The following is an 8,186-nucleotide window of genomic DNA, read 5'->3' as shown; positions in this document are numbered from 1 at the left end:
TTCTGGCTTCGCCCTGGCCCAGATCTCTTTATTTCTCTAGAGATTTCTCTTTCTTTGCCTTTTAAATAAATAAATAAATAAATCTTTAAAAAAGAATAGCAAAAATATCCTCATTAACCCGTCTGAATTCTATCCAAGAGCTTGTAAAGCAATGGCTGTACTTTTTAAAGATATATAGTCCCTCTAAAGCAGGGAGCAAATATTTAAAAAATTAATTGATTTTATCATTGTCATTTCCAGTAGATTAGCCAAGGATGAAATAAATAAAATATAATATAAAGAACCCAAACCAATAGTTTAATCAGTAAGCTGTAGTTTAACTGAAATTCTATCAGTTGATCCGGTGATATCTAAAAATCCAAATTGGGTTTCTTGCAATAGGCACAGCTCTGGATGAAAATATTAGTCTTTCAGAAGAGAGGAATACTTGACTTTTCTGTGTTTGAAAAACTCAATGTCATCTCAATGAAAAATGAGTTTTTTTTGTTTGTTTCAAGCTGTCGTGTTTGATTATATTCCAAAAGTGTCTAAGCATGGTGTCATTAAAGCCCATATCTGAATCAAAATGTATTTGGGAAATTTGGGCCAGGGAGAGCATCATGGTTGTATATGCCAAAATTACACAGAAATGCCAAAGGAAAGAGAGAAACGGCTTTCTCAATGGTATTGCCAAAGAGAGAGACTCACCAATTCCTTGTTAACCCATAGAGCCTAGTTATTGCTCCCATGGGACTGGGACAGAGACATCTAAAACCACTAAAAAAATCTGATCAATGCTGGACTTAAGGTAGGGGTCAAGAAACATTCCACTTCTTTCTTTACCAGTTGTAATTCCAAACCCTCATTTCTGAGTAGATACAAAATACTCCAGTTTTTCTTTCTTGTTTATTTTTTTTCATCTCTTATTACAAACTATGATCTGTTCCAGGTTCTGAGCCTGAATCTGGCCTGTTAGGGGCAGGGAAATTCTCACCACTACCTCTGCCACTGTCACTGCTGCGGACAAGTTCAGGCTTGAAATTACTAAGGAAATACCTCTAAAATGGCTGCCATGACCAAGTAGGGAAAAAATGTGTATTAGGAAAGTAAAGGGGAGGTGAGGATCATTAGAACTTCTGGAGATGAATAAATATTCAGAAAAGGCACTTCTAATTATATAATATTCTTAATATATAACATTTACAAAGCTGTATTTTTCACTTTCTCTGGTTACTAAAATAAAACAGCAGATTTGCCATTTAAGGTATCTATATTTTACTCTACAACATAAGCTAAGACATAAAAAGTCGTGAAGACAGAATAGCCTTAAGAGTCATGTTATTTAATTAATTATTGAAGAAGTACCATGTGACATTCTGTGTGTCACTGGGAATGCAAAGAAAACCAACTGGATTACTTCATAAGACTGTCTCCACATTGCTACTTTCATTATTTCTCAACCCAGCGTAATCTGGGTTTTCTGTTATTATTTCACTTATTATTCATCCATCCATAAACAAATATTTTTGAGCACCAACTAAAACCAGGTACTAGCTAAGTATTGGGGAGCTTACCATATAGATGGTAAATGGTTTAAATTAACTATATGCAATTTTTTATTTTCAGAGTAAAAATAAATTTTGTCAAAAGTCACTATTGCTTTAATTCATTTCTGATTGTGTTGTGTAATGTTTTTAAAGACTTTTTATTTATTTACTTATTTATTTATTTGAAAGGCAGAGTTACAGAAAGGCAGAGGCAGAAAGAGAGAGACAGAGAAGTCTTCCATCTGCTGGTTCACTCCCCAAATGGCAGCCATGGCCGGAGCTGGGCCAATCCAAAGCCAGGAGCCAGGAGTGTCTTCCAGGTCTCCTACATGGGTGCAGGGGCTCAAGGACTTAGACCATCTTCCATTGATTTCCCAGAGAGCTGGATAGGAAGAGAACCAGCCGGGACTAGAACTCGTGCCCATATGGAATGCCAGCACTGCAGGCAGTGGTGCAGGCCCCATTTAATCTGGTTTTAAACTTCATGTTAATATTAAACAAAATGAACTTAAGAAAGCTGTCTTTGCCATGAATCTCTGATCCTGAGTTCAGTTTCCTTAGGAGTTAAACTCCATTCTGTCTATTCGTATGGGCCTGAATCTAAGATAAAGTGGGAATTTGTGCCAGTTATCTGACCACTGGAGTAAGAAATAGGCTTATCTAAACAAATCAAGTGAACAGACATTTTAAAAACTTTCCTGTTCTGTTGGTCTACAAGTCTATTTTTATGCCAGTACCAGGCTGTTTTGATTATAGTTATCCTGTAGTATGTCTAGAAATCTGGTTTTGTGATGCCTCCAGCTTTGTTTTTGCTGTTTAAAATTGCTTTAGCTATTTTAGGTCTCTTGCGTTTCCATATGAATTTTAACATCCTATTTTTCTAGATCTAAGAATGGCATTGGTCTTTTATTGCTTTCAGTAGTATGAATATTTTGATGATATTAAGTCTTCCAATCCATAAACATGAAAGATCTTTCCCTTTTTTGTATGTCTTCTTCTATTTCTTTAATATTTTGTAATTTTCGTTGTAGAGATCTTTCACCTTCTTGATTAATTTATTCCAAGGTATTTAAATTATTTTGTAACTATTATGAATGGGAATGACAGTACACATTCTTTCTCAGCCATGGCACTGTCTGTGTATACAAAGGCTGTTTATCCTTTCTTGTGTGTTAATGTTATGTTCTGCAACTTTACCAAACTCTCATGAATTCCAATATTCTCTTAACGGAGTCTTTTGGTTCCCCAATATATAGAATCATGCCATCTGCAAATAGGGATATTTTGACTTCCTCCTTTCCAATTTGTATCCTATTGCTTTCTTTTTCTTGCCTAATGGCTCTGGCTATGAATTCTAGAACTATATTGAATATCAGTGGTGACAGTGTCCAGTTCTGGATCTTAGTGGAAATGCTTTCAACATTTCCCCATTCAATATGATGCTGACTGTGAGTTTATCATAAAATTTTGTGGTTGGTTGAGGAATGTTCCTTCTATATCCAATTTGCTTAAAATTTTTATGATGAAATGATGTTGTATTCTGTCAAATGCTTTCTCTGTATCTATTGAGATAATCATACTGTTTTTATTCTTTAATTTGTTAGTGTGATGTAACACATTTATTTATTTGCATATGTTGAACCATTCCTGAATACCAGGGATAAATGCCACTTGGTCCTGGTGAATGATCTTTCTGATTTGTTGTTGGATTAGATTAGCCAATATTTTGTTGAGGATTTTTGCATCTATGTTGATCAGGGATGTTGGTAGTTCTCTTTCTTTGTTGCATCTTTTTCTGTTTTTGGAATTAACGTAATGCTGAACTCATAGAAAGAGTTTGGGAGGTTTCCCTCCTTTTCAATTGTTTTGACTAGCTTGAGAAGAATTGGGATTAATACTTAATAGTCTGGTAGAATTCAGCAGAGAAGCCATCAAGTCCTGGTCTTTTCTTTTTTGAGAGGGTCTTTATTACTGATTCAATCTCTGTCTTGTTTATTGGTCTATTTAGGTTTTCTGTGTCTTCTTGACTCAATTTTTGTAGATTTTGTATATCTAGGAAACTAATTTTTCTAGATTTTACACATTCTAGCTTATAGCTCTTTGTAGTAATTCCTGATGACTCTTTTTATTTCTGTGGTATATGCAGTTACATCTCTTTTTTTCATATCTGATTTTATTAGTTATTTGTGTTTTCTCCTTTTTTTTGGTTAGTTGGACCAATGGTATATCAATTTGTTTATTTTTTTTTCAAAAAACTAGGTCTTAATTTCACTAATCTTTTGTATTTTTTGTTTTCAATTTTGTTTATTTCTTCTCTAGCTTTAATTGTTTCTTGTTCCCTATGGATTTTGGGTTTAGTTCGTTGCTGTTTTTCTAGGTCCTTGAGATGCACTGATAGCTCATTTATTTTATGCTTTTCCATTTCTTGATTAATTTTATTTCTGCGTATTTTAGATTTGTGGCTATTGGGAATTGGATTTTTTCTTGATTTCCTTTTTTGTGGTCTTGTTATTAGAGTATAAAAATCACTTTGAAACTTTATTGTATTTGCTTATCATTTCTCATGAATTTTTGGTGGAATGTTTTGGTTTTTCCACTTATAAAAATCATATCATCTGTAAAGTGGATGTTATGACTTCCTCCTTCCCAATTTGGATGCTACTTATTTCTTTTCCTGTCCTTTTATTTGTGCTAAGAGAGCCAATACTATATTGGATAACAGTGGCGAAAGTGAACATCCTTTTTGTTCCAATCCTAGGGCAAATTATTTCAACTTTTCCTCATCACAATATGATATCATCTGCAGGTTTCATATATAGCATTTATCATTTTGAAGCATGTTCTTTTTATACCTACTGTGTTGTATATATACAGGAATTTATCTATTTTTCAATTTTTACAATGCATTAGCATATAGATATTTACAATAGTTTTTAATAAGCCTTTGTGTTACTGTGGCATCTATTATAGTGTCTTCTTCTTCCCTAGCTCCATTTATTTAAGTGTATTTATCTTTTTTCTTTGTCTAAAACAAAGGTAGACGTATTTTGTTTCTCTTTTCAAAAACCAAATTTTGTTTCATTGATTTTTTTATTTCCAATTTCATTTGTTTCTGTATTTCTGTTTTGTTTTGTTTTTTTTATTTGACAGAGTTATACACAGTGAGAGGGAGAGAGACAGAGAGAAAGGTCTTCCTTCCATTGGTTCACCCCCCAAATGGCTGCTATGGATCCGAAGCCAAGAGCCAGGTGCTTCTTCCTGGTCTCCCATGTGGGTGCAGGAGCCCAAGCACTTGGGCCATCCTCCACTGCCCTCCTGGGCCACAGCAGAGAGCTGGACTGGAAGAGGAGCAACCGGGACTAGTACCCGGCGCCCATATGGGATGCCGGCGCTGCAGGTGGAGGATTAACCAAGTGAGCCACGGCGCCGTCCCCTGTATTTTTGTTCTTATTCTTATCACTTCCTGCTTCTACTAATTTTTGATTTGGTTTATTCTTGCTTTTCGAGATCCTTGAGGTTCATCACTAGATAATTTATCTGAATTTTTTCTATTTTTTATGTTTAAGCACTATTATATAATCTTGTCTCTTAGTACTGCTTTTGTTCTACCCCACAGATTTTGATATGTTGTGTTTTCATATCATTTCCTTCAATAACTTGTTAATTTCTTTTAAGCTTTTTAAATTATCATTGATCATTTAGGAGCATGTTTAATTTCCATGTATTTGGAAATTTGCATTGTTTTTCTTGTTGTTGACTGATGTGTTTATTCCATTGTATTCTAAGAAGACAAGTGATATGCTACTGACCTTTGAAATTTTATTTACTCTTGTTTCATAGCATGAAAGAGGGGCTATCCTGAAAAATGTTCATTATGTGAATGAGAAGAAAATATTCTGTGGCTATTGCATGAATTGCTATGTAAATGTGCATTAGGTCTATTTGTTCTATACTGTAGTTAAACTCTGATGTGTCTTTGTTGAATTTCTGTCTGAATGATCTCTCCATTTTTCCATTTTGCTCTTTTCTCTCCTGTACCCCTAATTTCTTCTGTTATTGCCTTCCATTGTGTTTGGTTGCTTTTTTGCAGTAACATGTTCGACTCCCTTGTTATTTCATTTTGTGTGTACTTTATTTTGTTCTCAGTAGTTATCAGGATAATTATACAGAATTTTTTAGAATTTTACAATTTATTGTGAATTTGTATAAATTGAATTTTAATTGCGCATGAAAGTCTACTTTTATAGCTTTGTCCCCTAGGCTTAGCTATTTATGTAAAAAAATCTTTATATATTGCACATTTAATAGAATAGATTTTAAATAATTTTTTAAAAGATTTATTAATTTATTTGAAAGTCAGAGTTACAGAGAGAGAGGAGAGGCAGAGAGAGAGAGAGGTCTTCCATCCGATGGTTCACTCCCCAGATGGCTGCAATGGCCAGGCCTTGGCTGATCTGAAACCAGAAGCCAGGAGCTTCCTCCAGGTTTCCCACGTGGGTGCAGGTGCCCAAGGACTTGAGCCATCCTCCACTGCTTTCCCAGGCCACAGCAGACAGCTAAATCAGAAGAGGAGCAGCCGGGACTAAAACTGGCGCCCATACGAGATGCCAGCACCTCAGGACAGGGTGTTAACCTGCTATGCCACAGAGTTCTGGCTACTCCACTTCCAATCCAGCTCTCTGCTATGGCCTAGGAAAGCAGTAGAAGATGGCCCAAGTCTTTAGGCCCCTCCACCTGTGTGGGAGACCCAGAGGAAGCTCCTGGCTGCTGGCTTCAGATTGGTAGAGCTCTGGCTGTTGCCATCTGAGGAGTGAACCAGCGGATGGAAGACTTCTTTTTCTTTCCATCTCTCTTTTTCTCTCTGTGTAACACTTTCAAATAATTATACATATATATATATGTATATGTATGTATGTATTGTGAGTCTCTGGAGTTTTCCTGTTTTCAGTTTATTGACCACTTTTGATTTGTACATTCATGTCTTTTCTCAAATTGGAAAAATTCTTGGTCATTATTTCTTTAAATAATTTATCACTCCTTCCTCTCTTGCTTTTCTAGTAATCCCCTTAATGCATATATTGAGCTGGTGTCCCATACAGTGCATATATTGGTGGTGTCCAATAAGTCTCTGACTTTTCTCTCTGTTTTTCATTCTTTGCTCTTTTTGATATTGAGATAAAATAATTTCAAATGTGTTGTATTCAAGTTTCCTTATCACGTTTTTCCCTGCACAAATAAGTATGAATACCTCTAGTGAATTTTGCAATTCAGCTATAATATTCTTCAACTCCTGAATTTTGATTTTCATATTTTTTTGTTCTGGGTTCCTTTAGTCCCTTGTTATGTTTACCTTTAGCTCTTTCAGGATGTTTAAAACAGTTGTTTTCTTTTTCTTTTTCTTGACAGGCAGAGTTAGACAGAGAGAGAGAGAGAGAGACAGAGAGAAAGGTCTTCCTTTTTCCGTTGGTTCACCCCTCAAATGGCCGCCACGGCCGGCATGCTGCACCTATCCGAAGCCAGGAGCCAGGTGCTTCCTCCTGCTCTCCCATGCGGGTCCAGGGCCCAAGCACTTGGGCCATCCTCCACTGCCTTCCTGGGCCACAGCAGAGAGCTGGACTGGAAGAGGAGCAACCGGGACAGAATACAGTGCCCCAACTGGGACTAGAAACCGGAGTGCAGGCGCTGCAGGCAGAGGATTAGCCTAGTGAATCGCGGCGCTGGCCTACAACAGTTGTTTTCAAGTGCTAACTTAGTATGCCTATCCTCTGTGCTACTTCAGGGATGGTTTCTGCCACTTTATTTTTTGAATGGGGCATATATTTCTATTTCGTTGTATGCTTTGTTATGTATTGTTATTGTTGATAATTGAGCCATCTTTTCCAGTCATTGCAGACTGTGTACCTGGGAAAGTGATTCGCTAATTAGTTGAGCATGAGCATTGGCATCACCACAAAACAAAGATTAAGAACATCTTGGGTATTTCCTAAGCATTTTGTCATGCATTTTTTGGGTCCTCTGTGTGTCATTTTTAATTTTCCTTTATACACAGATTCTGAAAAATGACTTAGTTTCCCAAATATTGTCACCCCAGCACATACTTAGATAATCTATTGTATATCTCCAAATGAACATTTTTGACACAGGAATCTGCAGATCTGTAGCATTCCTGAAACTTTCCTAAGCAGCACTCCCTATTTCTCCACAGTTGAGATCCCAATTCATTGAAACAGAGACCAGTATTTAAGCAATTCTAAGACAGTTTATGATGCTGTAAATTTGATCTTCTGTGCTCTTTATTATTCAAAGGAGAGGAGCTTAAAACTAGGCTTGAATCTTTTCCAACCCAAGTGTGTTGGGCAGAGGCATATAAAACAAAGGTGATGAAAAATATTGGGCCAGCACCATAGCTCACTTGATTAATCCTCAGCCTGCGACACCGGCATCCCATATGGGTGCCGGGTTCTAGTCCCAGTTGCTCCTCTTCCAGTCCAGCTCTCTGCTGCGGCCTGGGAGGGCAGTGGAGGATGGCCCAAGTACTTGGGCCCTGCGAACGCATGGGAGACCAGGAGGAAGCACTTGGCTCCTGGCTTCGGATCGGCATAGCTCCAGCCGTAGCAGCCATTTGGGGGAGTGAACCATCAGAAGGAAGACCTTTCTCTC

Source organism: Oryctolagus cuniculus, chromosome X, assembly GCF_964237555.1.
Source record: "Oryctolagus cuniculus chromosome X, mOryCun1.1, whole genome shotgun sequence".
NCBI lineage: Eukaryota > Metazoa > Chordata > Mammalia > Lagomorpha > Leporidae > Oryctolagus > Oryctolagus cuniculus.
Note: the sequence above shows the minus strand (reverse complement) of the source record.